Source organism: Diprion similis, chromosome 2 (genome assembly GCF_021155765.1).
Source record: "Diprion similis isolate iyDipSimi1 chromosome 2, iyDipSimi1.1, whole genome shotgun sequence".
Classification (NCBI taxonomy): domain Eukaryota; kingdom Metazoa; phylum Arthropoda; class Insecta; order Hymenoptera; family Diprionidae; genus Diprion; species Diprion similis.
The window spans coordinates 9,614,856-9,623,076 of record NC_060106.1 but is presented as its reverse complement, the minus strand read 5'-3'; positions in this window follow the sequence as shown (position 1 = coordinate 9,623,076).

Sequence of the window (8,221 nt, the reverse complement as noted above, 5' to 3'; positions counted from 1 at the left end):
TCGATTTGTATGACCATTTCTAGAGTAATTCGACCCCCAGGAACTCAGAAAACACATCAAAAAGAGCGTAGGACCAGCAGCAGAGAAATGACGATGAAAATCATGAGTTTTTCGGCCGTAACTTTTTAGCTATCGCTCGCAGCGTATTGGGACTGCGCCTAATCGATTCCTCTCGCAAAATTACGTCGGAATAGTGCCTCACAGAATTGATTCCATCTTTTTTCAAAATGGTCAAAATTTTTGCCAAAAATCCAAAGGGGTTAGCCTTACTTTTTTGCTCATTTTCGGAGCCGAAAATTTCTCGTTCCGGAATCGATTTGTATGACCATTTCTAGAGTAATTCGACCCCCAGGAACTCAGAAAACACATCAAAAAGAGCGTAGGACCAGCAGCAGAGAAATGACGATGTAAATCATGAGTTTTTCGGCCGTCACTTTTTAGCTATCGCTCGCAGCGTATTGGGACTGCGCTCAATCGATTCCTCTCGCGAAATTACTTTGGAATAGTGCCTCACAGAATCGATTCCAGCTTTTTCCAAAATGGTCGAAATTTTCGCCAAAAATCCAAAGGGGTTAGCCTTACTTTTTTGCTCATTTTCGGAGCCGAAAATTTCTCGTTCCGGAATCGATTTGTATGACCATTTCTAGAGTAATTCGACCCCCAGGAACTCAGAAAACACATCAAAAAGAGCGTAGGACCGGCAGCAGAGAAATGACGATGGAAATCATGAGTTTTTCGGCCGTAACTTTTTAGCTATCGCTCGCAGCGTATTGGGACTGCGCCTAATCGATTCCTCTCGCAAAATTACGTCGGAATAGTGCCTCACAGAATTGATTCCAGCTTTTTTCAAAATGGTCGGTATTTTCGCCAAAAATCCAAAGGGGTTAGCCTTACTTTTTTGCTCATTTTCAGAGCCGAAAATTTCTCGTTCCGGAATCGATTTGTATGACCATTTCTAGAGTAATTCGACCCCCAGGAACTCAGAAAACACATCAAAAAGAGCGTAGGACCAGCAGCAGAGAAATGACGATGAAAATCATGAGTTTTTCGGCCGTAACTTTTTAGCTATCGCTCGCAGCGTATTGGGACTGCGCCTAATCGATTCCTCTCGCAAAATTACGTCGGAATAGTGCCTCACAGAATTGATTCCAGCTTTTTTCAAAATGGTCGAAATTTTCGCCAAAAATCCAAAGGGGTTAGCCTTACTTTTTTGCTCATTTTTGGAGCCGAAAATTTCTCGTTCCGGAATCGATTTGTATGACCATTTCTAGAGCAATTCGACCCCCAGGAACTCAGAAAACACATCAAAAAGAGCGTAGGACCAGCAGCAGAGAAATGACGATGAAAATCATGAGTTTTTCGGCCGTAACTTTTTAGCTATCGCTCGCAGCGTATTGGGACTGCGCTTAATCGATTCCTCTCGCAAAATTACGTCGGAATAGTGCCTCACAGAATTGATTCCAGCTTTTTCCAAAATGGTCGAAATTTTCGCCAAAAATCCAAAGGGGTTAGCCTTACTTTTTTGCTCATTTTCGGAGCCGAAAATTTCTCGTTCCGGAATCGATTTGTATGACCATTTCTAGAGTAATTCGACCCCCAGGAACTCAGATAACACATCAAAAAGAGCGTAGGACCAGCAGCAGAGAAATGACGATGAAAATCATGAGTTTTTCGGCCGTAACTTTTTAGCTATCGCTCGCAGCGTATTGGGACTGCGCCTAATCGATTCCTCTCGCAAAATTACGTCGGAATAGTGCCTCACAGAACTGATTCCATCTTTTTTCAAAATGGTCGAAATTTTCGCCAAAAATCCAAAGGGGTTAGCCTTACTTTTTTGCTCATTTCCGGAGCCGAAAATTTCTCGTTCCGGAATCGATTTGTATGACCATTCCTAGAGTAATTCGACCCCCAGGAACTCAGAAAACACATCAAAAAGAGCGTAGAACCAGCAGCAGAGAAATGACGATGAAAATCATGAGTTTTTCGGCCGTAACTTTTTAGCTATCGCTCGCAGCGTATTGGGACTGCGCTTAATCGATTCCTCTCGCGAAATTACGTCGGAATAGTGCCTCATAAAATCGATTCCAGCTTTTTCCAAAATGGTCGAAATTTTCGCCAAAAATCCAAAGGGGTTAGCCTTACTTTTTTGCTCATTTTCGGAGCCGAAAATTTCTCGTTCCAGAATCGATTTGTATGACCATTTCTAGATTAATTCGACCCCCAGGAACTCAGAAAACACATCAAAAAGAGCGTAGGACCAGCAGCAGAGAAATGACGATGAAAATCATGAGTTTTTCGGCCGTAACTTTTTAGCTATAGCCCGCAGCGTATTGGGACTGCGCCTAATCGATTCCTCTCGCAAAATGACGTCGGAATAGTGCCTCACAGAATTGATTCCAGCTTTTTTCAAAATGGTCGAAATTTTCGCCAAAAATCCAAAGGGGTTAGCCTTACTTTTTTGCTCATTTTCGGAGCCGAAAATTTCTCGTTCCGGAATCGATTTGTATGACCATTTCTAGAGTAATTCGACCCCCAGGAACTCAGAAAACACATCAAAAAGAGCGTAGGACCAGCAGCAGAGAAATGACGATGAAAATCATGAGTTTTTCGGCCGTAACTTTTTAGCTATCGCTCGCAGCGTATTGGGACTGCGCTTAATCGATTCCTCTCGCAAAATTACGTGGGAATAGTGCCTTTTAAAATTGATTCTAGCTTTTTCCAAAATCGTCGAAATTTTCGCCAAAAATCCAAAGGGGTTAGCCTTACTTTTTTGCTCATTTTTGGAGCCAAAAATTTCTGGTCTCGGAATCGATTTGGATGACCATCTTTAGAGTAATTCGACCCCCAGGTACTCAGAAAAGACATCAAAAAGAGCGTAGGACCAGCAGCAGAGAAATGACGATGAAAATCATGAGTTTTTCGGCCGTAACTTTTTAGCTATCGCTCGCAGCGTATTGGGACTGCGCCTAATCGATTCCTCTCGCAAAATTACGTCGGAATAGTGCCTCACAGAATTGATTCCATCTTTTTTCAAAATGGTCGAAATTTTCGCCAAAAATCCAAAGGGGTTAGCCTTACTTTTTTGCTCATTTTTGGAGCCAGAAATTTCTCGTTCCGGAATCGATTTGTATGACCATTTCTAGAGTAATTCGACCCCCAGGAACTCAGAAAACACATCAAAAAGAGCGTAGGACCAGCAGCAGAGAAATGACGATGAAAATCATGAGTTTTTCGGGCGTAACTTTTTAGCTATCGCTCGCAGCGTATTGGGACTGCGCCTAATCGATTCCTCTCGCAAAATTACGTCGGAATAGTGCCTCATAGAATCGATTCCAGCTTTTTCCAAAATGGTCGAAATTTTCGCCAAAAATCCAAAGGGGTTAGCCTTACTTTTTTGCTCATTTTCGGAGCCGAAAATTTCTCGTTCCGGAATCGATTTGTATGACCATTTCTAGAGTAATTCGACCCCCAGGAACTCAGAAAACACATCAAAAAGAGCGTAGGACCAGCAGCAGAGAAATGACGATGAAAATCATGAGTTTTTCGGCCGTAACTTTTTAGCTATCGCTCGCAGCGTATTGGGACTGCGCTTAATCGATTCCTCTCGCAAAATTACGTCGGAATAGTGCCTCATAGAATCGATTCCAGCTTTTTCCAAAATGGTCGAAATTTTCGCCAAAAATCCTAAGGGGTTAGCCTTACTTTTTTGCTCATTTTCGGAGCCGAAAATTTCTCGTTCCGGAATCGATTTGTATGACCATTTCTAGAGTAATTCGACCCCCAGGAACTCAGAAAACACATCAAAAAGAGCGTAGGACCAGCAGCAGAGGAATGACGATGAAAATCATGAGTTTTTCGGCCGTAACTTTTTAGCTATCGCTCGCAGCGTATTGGGACTGCGCTTAATCGATTCCTCTCGCGAAATTACGTCGGAATAGTGCCTCATAAAATCGATTCCAGCTTTTTCCAAAATGGTCGAAATTTTCGCCAAAAATCCAAAGGGGTTAGCCTTACTTTTTTGCTCATTTTCGGAGCCGAAAATTTCTCGTTCCAGAATCGATTTGTATGACCATTTCTAGATTAATTCGACCCCCAGGAACTCAGAAAACACATCAAAAAGAGCGTAGGACCAGCAGCAGAGAAATGACGATGAAAATCATGAGTTTTTCGGCCGTAACTTTTTAGCTATAGCCCGCAGCGTATTGGGACTGCGCCTAATCGATTCCTCTCGCAAAATGACGTCGGAATAGTGCCTCACAGAATTGATTCCAGCTTTTTCCAAAATGGTCGAAATTTTCGCCAAAAATCCAAAGGGGTTAGCCTTACTTTTTTGCTCATTTTCGGAGCCGAAAATTTCTCGTTCCGGAATCGATTTGTATGACCATTTCTAGAGTAATTCGACCCCCAGGAACTCAGAAATCACATCAAAAAGAGCGTAGGACCAGCAGCAGAGAAATGACGATGAAAATCATGAGTTTTTCGGCCGTAACTTTTTAGCTATCGCTCGCAGCGTATTGGGACTGCGCTTAATCGATTCCTCTCGCAAAATTACGTGGGAATAGTGCCTTTTAAAATTGATTCTAGCTTTTTCCAAAATCGTCGAAATTTTCGCCAAAAATCCAAAGGGGTTAGCCTTACTTTTTTGCTCATTTTTGGAGCCAAAAATTTCTGGTCTCGGAATCGATTTGGATGACCATCTTTAGAGTAATTCGACCCCCAGGTACTCAGAAAAGACATCAAAAAGAGCGTAGGACCAGCAGCAGAGAAATGACGATGAAAATCATGAGTTTTTCGGCCGTAACTTTTTAGCTATCGCTCGCAGCGTATTGGGACTGCGCCTAATCGATTCCTCTCGCAAAATTACGTCGGAATAGTGCCTCACAGAATTGATTCCATCTTTTTTCAAAATGGTCGAAATTTTCGCCAAAAATCCAAAGGGGTTAGCCTTACTTTTTTGCTCATTTTTGGAGCCAGAAATTTCTCGTTCCGGAATCGATTTGTATGACCATTTCTAGAGTAATTCGACCCCCAGGAACTCAGAAAACACATCAAAAAGAGCGTAGGACCAGCAGCAGAGAAATGACGATGAAAATCATGAGTTTTTCGGGCGTAACTTTTTAGCTATCGCTCGCAGCGTATTGGGACTGCGCCTAATCGATTCCTCTCGCAAAATTACGTCGGAATAGTGCCTCATAGAATCGATTCCAGCTTTTTCCAAAATGGTCGAAATTTTCGCCAAAAATCCAAAGGGGTTAGCCTTACTTTTTTGCTCATTTTCGGAGCCGAAAATTTCTCGTTCCGGAATCGATTTGTATGACCATTTCTAGAGTAATTCGACCCCCAGGAACTCAGAAAACACATCAAAAAGAGCGTAGGACCAGCAGCAGAGAAATGACGATGAAAATCATGAGTTTTTCGGCCGTAACTTTTTGGCTATCGCTCGCAGCGTATTGGGACTGCGCTTAATCGATTCCTCTCGCAAAATTACGTCGGAATAGTGCCTCATAGAATCGATTCCAGCTTTTTCCAAAATGGTCGAAATTTTCGCCAAAAATCCTAAGGGGTTAGCCTTACTTTTTTGCTCATTTTCGGAGCCGAAAATTTCTCGTTCCGGAATCGATTTGTATGACCATTTCTAGAGTAATTCGACCCCCAGGAACTCAGAAAACACATCAAAAAGAGCGTAGGACCAGCAGCAGAGAAATGACGATGAAAATCATGAGTTTTTCGGCTGTAACTTTTTAGCTATCGCTCGCAGCGTATTGGGACTGCGCCTAATCGATTCCTCTCGCAAAATTACGTCGGAATAGTGCCTCACAGAATTGATTCCAGCTTTTTTCAAAATGGTCGAAATTTTCGCCAAAAATCCAAAGGGGTTAGCCTTACTTTTTTGCTCATTTTCGGAGCCGAAAATTTCTCGTTCCGGAATCGATTTGTATGACCATTTCTAGAGTAATTCGACCCCCAACAACTCAGAAAACACATCAAAAAGAGCGTAGGACCAGCAGCAGAGAAATGACGATGAAAATCATGAGTTTTTCGGCCGTAACTTTTTAGCTATCGCTCGCAGCGTATTGGGACTGCGCTTAATCGATTCCTCTCGCAAAATTACGTCGGAATAGTGCCTTTTAAAATTGATTCTAGCTTTTTCCAAAATCGTCGAAATTTTCGCCAAAAATCCAAAGGGGTTAGCCTTACTTTTTTGCTCATTTTTAAAGCCAAAAATTTCTGGTCTCGGAATCGATTTGGATGACCATCTTTAGAGTAATTCGACCCCCAGGAACTCAGAAAAGACATCAAAAAGAGCGTAGGACCAGCAGCAGAGAAATGACGATGAAAATCATGAGTTTTTCGGCCGTAACTTTTTAGCTATCGCTCGCAGCGTATTGGGACTGCGCTTAATCGATTCCTTTCGCAAAATTACGTCGGAATAGTGCCTCACAGAATTGATTCCAGCTTTTTCCAAAATAGTCGAAATTTTCGCCAAAAATCCAAAGGGGTTAGCCTTACTTTTTTGCTCATTTTCGGAGCCGAAAATTTCTCGTTCCGGAATCGATTTGTATGACCATTTCTAGAGTAATTCGACCCCCAGGAACTCAGAAAACACATCAAAAAGAGCGTAGGACCAGCAGCAGAGAAACGACGATGAAAATCATGAGTTTTTCGGCCGTAACTTTTTAGCTATCGCTCGCAGCGTATTGGGATCGCGCCTAATCGATTCCTCTTGCAAAATTACGTCGGAATAGTGCCTCACAGAATTGATTCCATCTTTTTTCAAAATGGTCGAAATTTTTGCCAAAAATCCAAAGGGGTTAGCCTTACTTTTTTGCTCATTTTCGGAGCCGAAAACTTCTCGTTCCGGAATCGATTTGTATGACCATTTCTAGAGTAATTCGACCCCCAGGAACTCAGCAAAACACATCAAAAAGAGCGTAGGACCAGCAGCAGAGAAATGACGATGTAAATCATGAGTTTTTCGGCCGTCACTCTTTAGCTATCGCTCGCAGCGTATTGGGACTGCGCTTAATCGATTCCTCTCGCAAAATTACGTCGGAATAGTGCCTTTTAAAATTGATTCTAGCTTTTTCCAAAATCGTCGAAATTTTCGCCAAAAATCCAAAGGGGTTAGCCTTACTTTTTTGCTCATTTTTAAAGCCAAAAATTTCTGGTCTCGGAATCGATTTGGATGACCATCTTTAGAGTAATTCGACCCCCAGGAACTCAGAAAAGACATCAAAAAGAGCGTAGGACCAGCAGCAGAGAAATGACGATGAAAATCATGAGTTTTTCGGCCGTAACTTTTTAGCTATCGCTCGCAGCGTATTGGGACTGCGCCTAATCGATTCCTTTCGCAAAATTACGTCGGAATAGTGCCTCACAGAATTGATTCCAGCTTTTTCCAAAATGGTCGAAATTTTCGCCAAAAATCCAAAGGGGTTAGCCTTACTTTTTTGCTCATTTTCAGAGCCGAAAGCTTCTCGTTCCGGAATCGATTTGTATGACCATTTCTAGAGTAATTCGACCCCCAGGAACTCAGAAAACACATCAAAAAGAGCGTAGGACCAGCAGCAGAGAAACGACGATGAAAATCATGAGTTTTTCGGCCGTTACTTTTTAGCTATCGCTCGCAGCGTATTGGGACTGCGCTTAATCGATTCCTTTCGCAAAATTACGTCGGAATAGTGCCTCACAGAATTGATTCCAGCTTTTTCCAAAATGGTCGAAATTTTCGTCAAAAATCCAAAGGGGTTAGCCTTACTTTTTTGCTCATTTTCAGAGCCGAAAATTTCTCGTTCCGGAATCGATTTGTATGACCATTTCTAGAGTAATTCGACCCCCAGGAACTCAGAAAACACATCAAAAAGAGCGTAGGACCAGCAGCAGAGAAATGACGATGAAAATCATGAGTTTTTCGGCCGTAACTTTTTAGCTATCGCTCGCAGCGTATTGGGACTGCGCCTAATCGATTCCTCTCGCAAAATTACGTCGGAATAGTGCCTCACAGAATTGATTCCATCTTTTTTCAAAATGGTCAAAATTTTTGCCAAAAATCCAAAGGGGTTAGCCTTACTTTTTTGCTCATTTTCGGAGCCGAAAATTTCTCGTTCCGTAATCGATTTGTATGACCATTTCTAGAGTAATTCGACCCCCAGGAACTCAGAAAACACATCAAAAAGAGCGTAGGACCAGCAGCAGAGAAATGACGATGTAAATCATGAGT